This window comes from Equus asinus, unplaced genomic scaffold, assembly GCF_041296235.1.
Source record: "Equus asinus isolate D_3611 breed Donkey unplaced genomic scaffold, EquAss-T2T_v2 contig_125, whole genome shotgun sequence".
In the NCBI taxonomy this organism is placed as follows: Eukaryota; Metazoa; Chordata; class Mammalia; order Perissodactyla; family Equidae; genus Equus; species Equus asinus.
In genome coordinates this window covers 27,729-37,500 of record NW_027224767.1, presented here as the reverse complement: position 1 = coordinate 37,500, position 9,772 = coordinate 27,729, and positions in this window count along the sequence as shown.

Sequence of the window (9,772 nt, the reverse complement as noted above, 5' to 3'; positions counted from 1 at the left end):
AGCGGCGGCGGCCCCCACCCATGCCCGCACGCCACCACCGGCTGCGGCTCGGGACGGGAGCGAGCGGAGAGCCAGCCGCTCGCGGCGGGGCGGAGCCCGGACGGGGCCGGGCCCTCTCCCCGCCCCAGCGCGCGACGGGAGAACCACGCGCACGCTCGCGCACACGCGCGGCCCCGCGCCCGACGACGGCCCGGCCGGGCGTGACCCTCCCCCGACTCGGAGGGGGGAGGCGCCGGCCGCGGTAGGCAAAGAGCAGCTCTGCCCACGCGCCACGGTGGTGGCGTCCGTGGCTACTACGCGCAAAGGAGGGGCGGCGGCTGGGGGGTCCGGTACCCCAAGGCACCCTCTCGGATCGCTAGAGAAGGCTTTCTCACCGAGGGCGTGTCGCCCCCGCCCATCGTCCGCCATCGGGCCCACCAAGGCGCTTACAGACACCATGGCCACGCAATGCAGGAGGGGTCTGCGGTAGAGGTAAGGCCTAGAGCAAGTCGGAGCGTCCGTGGTCAGGGCCGCGAGCCCGCGCTGCCCCGGGCTCGCCATCTCTGGCCACACTGGGCTTAGCTAGGGATCTACAAGGCCCCTGTGCGGCTCCCAAGTCAGTGCCTCCCCTCAGGCCGAGAGACCAAGGGAGGCAGAGACTGGGACGGAGGTGCCGATCAAACAGCACCTCCCAACCAAAGAGCCAGCGCCACGCCGCTGGCTCGGCCCGCCACGGTCACTCCCACACCCGCGGGGAAACCCCAGCAAGGGGAACGCGCGGGCACGCGCCCGAGCCTGCCCGCCCCCACACGGCATGCCGTGGGGGGCGACGAGGCACCCGTCCCCCCCGAGGGGGACGAGGGGCACGCCTCCCTTACCGACTCGACCCCCCCGCTCCTCAGACACACCAGCGCAGTGGTTACCTGAGGAGGCCGACGGGAACAGAGAACGACACCGCCACTCGGCCTCGGGCGCCTGAGGGACGACCTGGAACGCTCCAGGGGCACCGCCAACGGCCTGGGGAACGCGCTCACGCGCCCGGGAAGGCGCGCGGCGCGGCGGCAACACGGCCCGCCCCACCGCGGGGAGGGCCGCCCGCGAGACACAGCCAAGAGGCACAGGCAGAGCATCCGCCGCGTCACGGAGACCCCGACACCGCCCACGCCACGAGGCACGGGGCGGGGGAGCGAGGTCAGGCCGGATTCCGCACCCCTGCCGCCTCCCACACGCCACTCGCAGCGGGGGAGAACGGGCGAGGGGACCCGCGGGCAGAGCGAGAAGAGCGGTCCCGTTCGCCATGAACGTCCGTCCCTCGTCTGGCACGGCTTAGGCCCGGCCCGGGAGAGCACAGCATCACCACATCGGTCGGCAGCATAACGCGAGGGACCCCCGAGCAAGGGAAGGCCGGCGAGGACAGCGAGCGGAGGAGCCTGCTTCAGCCTCACCGACCCCTCTCCTCCTCCAGCAAGCGCGGGCGACGACCCCAGGACGAGAACGCCTGACACGCACTGGCACGGAGCCGGTGGGATGGGGTAAGTCGCGACCGCACCCGGGTGCCGGCGGCAGGGAGTGCACGTGGTAGAGGACCCCGCGCCCCTAACCCCGCCGCCCTCGGGTACCAGAGACCGGAGGTGGCACCACGGTCGTGGGGGCGCCTGGAACGCACAAGAGCCGGCGCGCAGGCCCCAGCGGGCGGCTCAAGCGGCGGGGGTGGAAACGGGCGTCCGGTTCTCGGCCAGAGCCCGGAGCCCTCCCCGCACACGCATCCAGGCACCCGGAAGCTCTCGGGCGACTGTCACCCGAGCAGAGCGTGTCAGCACTTATCTGGCGGCACAAAACCACCCATTCGGGGGCAAGAATCGCCGCGCCCGGAGACGGGGCCCACCCACGGATCACCAGGGGAACCCCTGGATCACGGCCACGGCCACCAGACCCCAAGCACGACCCCATCGCCACCAGGCCCGGAGCTCCCGGGGCCATCTGGTCGACCCCAGAAGCGTGGCGGCAGGGGGAGCCGGGGACAGCCTCCCCGGGCCGCCCGCGCGGGCCGGGACCGGTCGGTCCCTCCCTCTGAGTCGCCGGGTCAGGACTTAGAAAAGAATTCCGCGGAGGCGCCTCCGGCGACCGGGCCCGGGGCGGGACCGTGGCTCCCGTCCCTCAGCCGGGGCTCCACCTACGCCTCGAGCCGGCCCCCTCCCGCCTCCGGACAAAGACGCGACCCGCGAAACTCGGAGAGAGAAGTCCGGTCCGACGGCCCGGACCCACCCCGGGCACGCGTCCGGGCCGGGGACGCCCTCCCCGGCCCGCCCTCGAGGGCTCCCGGGGCCGGTCCACGCTCTTCTCCAGGGCGGGACTTGGAAAAAAAAACTGCCACGGAGGAGGAGGCATCCGAGGACCGGGCCCGGTCCCCACCGCCAGAGCCGGTCGACTCGGAAGACCAGTGGGGAAAAGGCCAGCCCGGCGGCCGAGCCCGTCGCGCCCTCCACGGGCCTCCCCCGCAAGGCCCCGGCCGGTCGCCCACCTCCGGAGCGGGGCGCGGAAAGGGGATCGGCGACGCGGAAGGCCCGACCACCGGGCCGCCCTCGGGACGACGGCCGGGCACGGGACGAGCTCCCTCGCCCGTTCCCCCGCGGCGGCCCCCCACCCCCTCCCGGGGACGGAGGGGCACCGGCGGCTGCTGGTCGACCCGTCCGGGAGGCCCCACACCCCGGCCGGCACCGGGCGGCGCGGCGACAGCCACCTCCCTCAGTAGCCTGCACCTCCAATCTCCGGCGAGCGGGCGTCGCGCTCACGCCCCGGCGCCACCGGGCCAGATCCCGCCAGCGACGCCGGCCTCCCGGGACTCTGCCTCGGTCACCGCGGCCGAGTCCCGTCCCTTGGCCCGCGTCGCCGGAGCTCCGGAGGAAAGAGACGATATAAAAGCGGCCGCCAGGTGGCACCCGGCGACCGACGACCGCCTCAGCGGGACGGAGCCGGAGCGCGGGCCCGCCGGGGAGCACAGCCGGGCCGCCGGGCCGCCCGATCCCGTCCCGGAGCCCCCTCGGACCCAGCCTCCCGGCCCAGTGCGGCCCCGGGGCGTCCGCCCGCGGGCTCCCGGCCGCCAAGGCGCAGCCCCAGCCGCAGGAGGGGGACTCGGAAAAGGTTTCTCGGGCGATCACCGGGAAGGGGAAGGGGAGAGTTCCCCCCAGAGAGGCCAGGGGGCGGCCCGGGCCGGGCTGGGCCGGTGCGGCCGGGAGGCCGCCGCTTCCCGGAGCGGCTGGAGCGCCCCCGGGGTTCCCGGGAGGACTTAGAAAATCAGGGCGGGCGGGGACGGTCAAACCGAAACCAGGCACGTCATCCGAGAAGGACCGTGATGACGGGAGGAGGAAAGCTTTCCAGTCCAGAGGGCCTGTCGAAGGCAGGCGGAGAGTCTACCCGCTGAAACTGACGAAGATGGGCAAAAGAAGCTAGCTCAGGCGCCGACATCTAAGGAAATAAAAAAAAAAAAGCACGAGGGCGTGGAGAAATGGGGAAAAATCAACACTGAGAAATCTACCCTCTGAAACCGACGAAGATGGGCAACAGGGGCTAGCTCAGGTGGCAATTTTTAAGGAAAAATGAAAGGAAGTGCGTGGAGACCTGGGGAAAAAGCAACACGGAGAAATCTACCCTCTAGAACTGAGAAAGAAGCGCAACAGAGGCTAGCTCAGGTGGCAATATTTAAGCAAAAAAAATAAGATAAAAAAATACAATGGCGAGGAGACCCGGTGAAAAAGCAACCCTGAAAAAGGTACCCTCTGAAACTGAGGAAGCAGGGCAACAGTGCCTAGCTCAGGTGACAATCTTTAAGCAAAAGAAACACACAAGGGCGTGGGGAGCTGGCGAAAAGGCAACACTGAGAAATCCACCCTCTGAAACGGACGAAGATGGGCAACAGAGGCTAGCTCAGGTGGCAATCTTTAAGCAAAAGAAACACACAAGGGCGTGGAGACCTGGGGAAAAAGCAACACGGAGAAATCCACCCTCTGAAACTGAGGAAGATGGGCAAGAGAGGCTACCTCAGGTGGCAATCCTTAAGCAAAAACAAAGCACAAAGGCGTGGAGCCCTGGGGACAAAGCAACCCTGAAATATCTACCCTCTGAAACTGAGGAACATGGGCAAGAGAGGCTAGCTCAGGTGGCACTCGTTAAGCAAAAACAAAACACAAAGGCGTGGAGACCTGGGGAAAAAGCAACCCTGAAATATCTACCCTCTGAAACTGAGGAAGATGGGCAAGAGAGGCTGGCTTCAGGTGGCAATCTTTAAGCAAAAGAAACACACAAGGGCGTGGGGAGCTGGGGAAAAGGCAACACTGAGAAATCCACCCTCTGAAACGGACGAAGATGGGCAACAGAGGCTAGCTCAGGTGGCAATCGTTAAGCAAAAACAAAACCCAAAGGCGTGGAGACCTGGGGAAAAAGCAACCCTGAAATATCTACCCTCTGAAACTGAGGAAGATGGGCAAGAGAGGCTACCTCAGGTGGCAATCCTTAAGCAAAAACAAAGCACAAAGGCGTGGAGCCCTGGGGACAAAGCAACCCTGAAATATCTACCCTCTGAAACTGAGGAACATGGGCAAGAGAGGCTAGCTCAGGTGGCACTCGTTAAGCAAAAACAAAACACAAAGGCGTGGAGACCTGGGGAAAAAGCAACCCTGAAATATCTACCCTCTGAAACTGAGGAAGATGGGCAAGAGAGGCTGGCTTCAGGTGGCAATCGTTAAGCAAAAACAAAACACAAAGGCGTGGAGACCTGGGGAAAAAGCAACCCTGAAATATCTACCCTCTGAAACTGAGGAAGACGGGCAAGAGAGGCTGGCTTCAGGTGGCAAACGTTAAGCAAAAGAAACACACAAGGGCGTGGAGGCCTGGGGAAAAAGCAACACGGAGAAATCCACCCTCTGAAACTGAGGGACATGGGCAAAAGAAGCTAGCTCAGGTTGCAACCTTTAAGCAGAAAAAAAACACAAGGGCGTGCAGACCTGGCAAAAAAGCAACAGTGAGAAATCTACCCTCTGAAACCGACGAAGATGGACAACAGAGGCTAGCTCAGGTGGCAATTTTTAAGGAGAAATAAAAGGAAGTGCGTGGAGACCTGGGGAAAAAGCAACACGGAGAAATCTACCCTCTAGAACTGAGAAAGAAGCGCAACAGAGGCTAGCTCAGGTGGCAATCTTTAAGCAAAAAAAATAAGATAAAAAAATACAATGGCGAGGAGACCCGGTCAAAAAGCAACCCTGAAAAAGGTACCCTCTGAAACTGAGGAAGCAGGGCAACAGTGCCTAGCTCAGGTGACAATCTTTAAGCAAAAGAAACACACAAGGGCGTGGGGAGCTGGCGAAAAGGCAACACTGAGAAATCCACCCTCTGAAACGGACGAAGATGGGCAACAGAGGCTAGCTCAGGTGGCAATCGTTAAGCAAAAGAAACACACAAGGGCGTGGAGACCTGGGGAAAAAGCAACACGGAGAAATCCACCCTCTGAAACTGAGGAAGATGGGCAAGAGAGGCTACCTCAGGTGGCAATCCTTAAGCAAAAACAAAGCACAAAGGCGTGGAGCCCTGGGGACAAAGCAACCCTGAAATATCTACCCTCTGAAACTGAGGAACATGGGCAAGAGAGGCTAGCTCAGGTGGCACTCGTTAAGCAAAAACAAAACCCAAAGGCGTGGAGACCTGGGGAAAAAGCAACCCTGAAATATCTACCCTCTGAAACTGAGGAAGATGGGCAAGAGAGGCTGGCTTCAGGTGGCAATCTTTAAGCAAAAGAAACACACAAGGGCGTGGGGAGCTGGGGAAAAGGCAACACTGAGAAATCCACCCTCTGAAATGGACGAAGATGGGCAACAGAGGCTAGCTCAGGTGGCAATCGTTAAGCAAAAACAAAACCCAAAGGCGTGGAGACCTGGGGAAAAAGCAACCCTGAAATATCTACCCTCTGAAACTGAGGAAGATGGGCAAGAGAGGCTGGCTTCAGGTGGCAATCTTTAAGCAAAAGAAACACACAAGGGCGTGGGGAGCTGGGGAAAGGCAACACTGAGAAATCCACCCTCTGAAACGGACGAAGATGGGCAACAGAGGCTAGCTCAGGTGGCAATCGTTAAGCAAAAGAAACACACAAGGGCGTGGAGGCCTGGGGAAAAAGCAACACGGAGAAATCCACCCTCTGAAACTGAGGGACATGGGCAAAAGAAGCTAGCTCAGGTTGCAACCTTTAAGCAGAAAAAAAACACAAGGGCGTGCAGACCTGGCAAAAAAGCAACAGTGAGAAATCTACCCTCTGAAACCGACGAAGATGGACAACAGAGGCTAGCTCAGGTGGCAATTTTTAAGGAAAAATAAAAGGAAGTGCGTGGAGACCTGGGGAAAAAGCAACACGGAGAAATCTACCCTCTAGAACTGAGAAAGAAGCGCAACAGAGGCTAGCTCAGGTGGCAATCTTTAAGCAAAAAAAATAAGATAAAAAAATACAATGGCGAGGAGACCCGGTGAAAAAGCAACCCTGAAAAAGGTACCCTCTGAAACTGAGGAAGCAGGGCAACAGTGCCTAGCTCAGGTGACAATCTTTAAGCAAAAGAAACACACAAGGGCGTGGGGAGCTGGCGAAAAGGCAACACTGAGAAATCCACCCTCTGAAACGGACGAAGATGGGCAACAGAGGCTAGCTCAGGTGGCAATCTTTAAGCAAAAGAAACACACAAGGGCGTGGAGACCTGGGGAAAAAGCAACACGGAGAAATCCACCCTCTGAAACTGAGGAAGATGGGCAAGAGAGGCTACCTCAGGTGGCAATCCTTAAGCAAAAACAAAGCACAAAGGCGTGGAGCCCTGGGGACAAAGCAACCCTGAAATATCTACCCTCTGAAACTGAGGAACATGGGCAAGAGAGGCTAGCTCAGGTGGCAATCGTTAAGCAAAAACAAAACACAAAGGCGTGGAGACCTGGGGAAAAAGCAACCCTGAAATATCTACCCTCTGAAACTGAGGAAGATGGGCAAGAGAGGCTGGCTTCAGGTGGCAATCGTTAAGCAAAAGAAACACACAAGGGCGTGGAGGCCTGGGGAAAAAGCAACACGGAGAAATCCACCCTCTGAAACTGAGGGACATGGGCAAAAGAAGCTAGCTCAGGTTGCAACCTTTAAGCAGAAAAAAAACACAAGGGCGTGCAGACCTGGCAAAAAAGCAACAGTGAGAAATCTACCCTCTGAAACCGACGAAGATGGACAACAGAGGCTAGCTCAGGTGGCAATTTTTAAGGAAAAATAAAAGGAAGTGCGTGGAGACCTGGGGAAAAAGCAACACGGAGAAATCTACCCTCTAGAACTGAGAAAGAAGCGCAACAGAGGCTAGCTCAGGTGGCAATCTTTAAGCAAAAAAAATAAGATAAAAAAATACAATGGCGAGGAGACCCGGTGAAAAAGCAACCCTGAAAAAGGTACCCTCTGAAACTGAGGAAGCAGGGCAACAGTGCCTAGCTCAGGTGACAATCTTTAAGCAAAAGAAACACACAAGGGCGTGGGGAGCTGGCGAAAAGGCAACACTGAGAAATCCACCCTCTGAAACGGACGAAGATGGGCAACAGAGGCTAGCTCAGGTGGCAATCTTTAAGCAAAAGAAACACACAAGGGCGTGGAGACCTGGGGAAAAAGCAACACGGAGAAATCCACCCTCTGAAACTGAGGAAGATGGGCAAGAGAGGCTACCTCAGGTGGCAATCCTTAAGCAAAAACAAAGCACAAAGGCGTGGAGCCCTGGGGACAAAGCAACCCTGAAATATCTACCCTCTGAAACTGAGGAACATGGGCAAGAGAGGCTAGCTCAGGTGGCAATCGTTAAGCAAAAACAAAACACAAAGGCGTGGAGACCTGGGGAAAAAGCAACCCTGAAATATCTACCCTCTGAAACTGAGGAAGATGGGCAAGAGAGGCTGGCTTCAGGTGGCAATCGTTAAGCAAAAGAAACACACAAGGGCGTGGAGGCCTGGGGAAAAAGCAACACGGAGATATCGACCCTCTGAAACTCAGGAAGATGGGCAAGAGAGGCTAGCTCAGGTGGCAATCGTTAAGCAAAAACAAAACCCAAAGGCGTGGAGACCTGGGGAAAAAGCAACCCTGAAATATCTACCCTCTGAAACTGAGGAAGATGGGCAAGAGAGGCTGGCTTCAGGTGGCAATCTTTAAGCAAAAGAAACACACAAGGGCGTGGGGAGCTGGGGAAAAGGCAACACTGAGAAATCCACCCTCTGAAACGGACGAAGATGGGCAACAGAGGCTAGCTCAGGTGGCAATCGTTAAGCAAAAGAAACACACAAGGGCGTGGAGGCCTGGGGAAAAAGCAACACGGAGAACTCCACCCTCTGAAACTGAGGGACATGGGCAAAAGAAGCTAGCTCAGGTTGCAACCTTTAAGCAGAAAAAAAACACAAGGGCGTGCAGACCTGGCAAAAAAGCAACAGTGAGAAATCTACCCTCTGAAACCGACGAAGATGGACAACAGAGGCTAGCTCAGGTGGCAATTTTTAAGGAAAAATAAAAGGAAGTGCGTGGAGACCTGGGGAAAAAGCAACACGGAGAAATCTACCCTCTAGAACTGAGAAAGAAGCGCAACAGAGGCTAGCTCAGGTGGCAATCTTTAAGCAAAAAAAATAAGATAAAAAAATACAATGGCGAGGAGACCCGGTGAAAAAGCAACCCTGAAAAAGGTACCCTCTGAAACTGAGGAAGCAGGGCAACAGTGCCTAGCTCAGGTGACAATCTTTAAGCAAAAGAAACACACAAGGGCGTGGGGAGCTGGCGAAAAGGCAACACTGAGAAATCCACCCTCTGAAACGGACGAAGATGGGCAACAGAGGCTAGCTCAGGTGGCAATCTTTAAGCAAAAGAAACACACAAGGGCGTGGAGACCTGGGGAAAAAGCAACACGGAGAAATCCACCCTCTGAAACTGAGGAAGATGGGCAAGAGAGGCTACCTCAGGTGGCAATCCTTAAGCAAAAACAAAGCACAAAGGCGTGGAGCCCTGGGGACAAAGCAACCCTGAAATATCTACCCTCTGAAACTGAGGAACATGGGCAAGAGAGGCTAGCTCAGGTGGCAATCGTTAAGCAAAAACAAAACACAAAGGCGTGGAGACCTGGGGAAAAAGCAACCCTGAAATATCTACCCTCTGAAACTGAGGAAGATGGGCAAGAGAGGCTGGCTTCAGGTGGCAATCGTTAAGCAAAAGAAACACACAAGGGCGTGGAGGCCTGGGGAAAAAGCAACACGGAGAAATCCACCCTCTGAAACTGAGGGACATGGGCAAAAGAAGCTAGCTCAGGTTGCAACCTTTAAGCAGAAAAAAAACACAAGGGCGTGCAGACCTGGCAAAAAAGCAACAGTGAGAAATCTACCCTCTGAAACCGACGAAGATGGACAACAGAGGCTAGCTCAGGTGGCAATTTTTAAGGAAAAATAAAAGGAAGTGCGTGGAGACCTGGGGAAAAAGCAACACGGAGAAATCTACCCTCTAGAACTGAGAAAGAAGCGCAACAGAGGCTAGCTCAGGTGGCAATCTTTAAGCAAAAAAAATAAAATAAAAAAATACAATGGCGAGGAGACCCGGTCAAAAAGCAACCCTGAAAAAGGTACCCTCTGAAACTGAGGAAGCAGGGCAACAGTGCCTAGCTCAGGTGACAATCTTTAAGCAAAAGAAACACACAAGGGCGTGGGGAGCTGGCGAAAAGGCAACACTGAGAAATCCACCCTCTGAAACGGACGAAGATGGGCAACAGAGGCT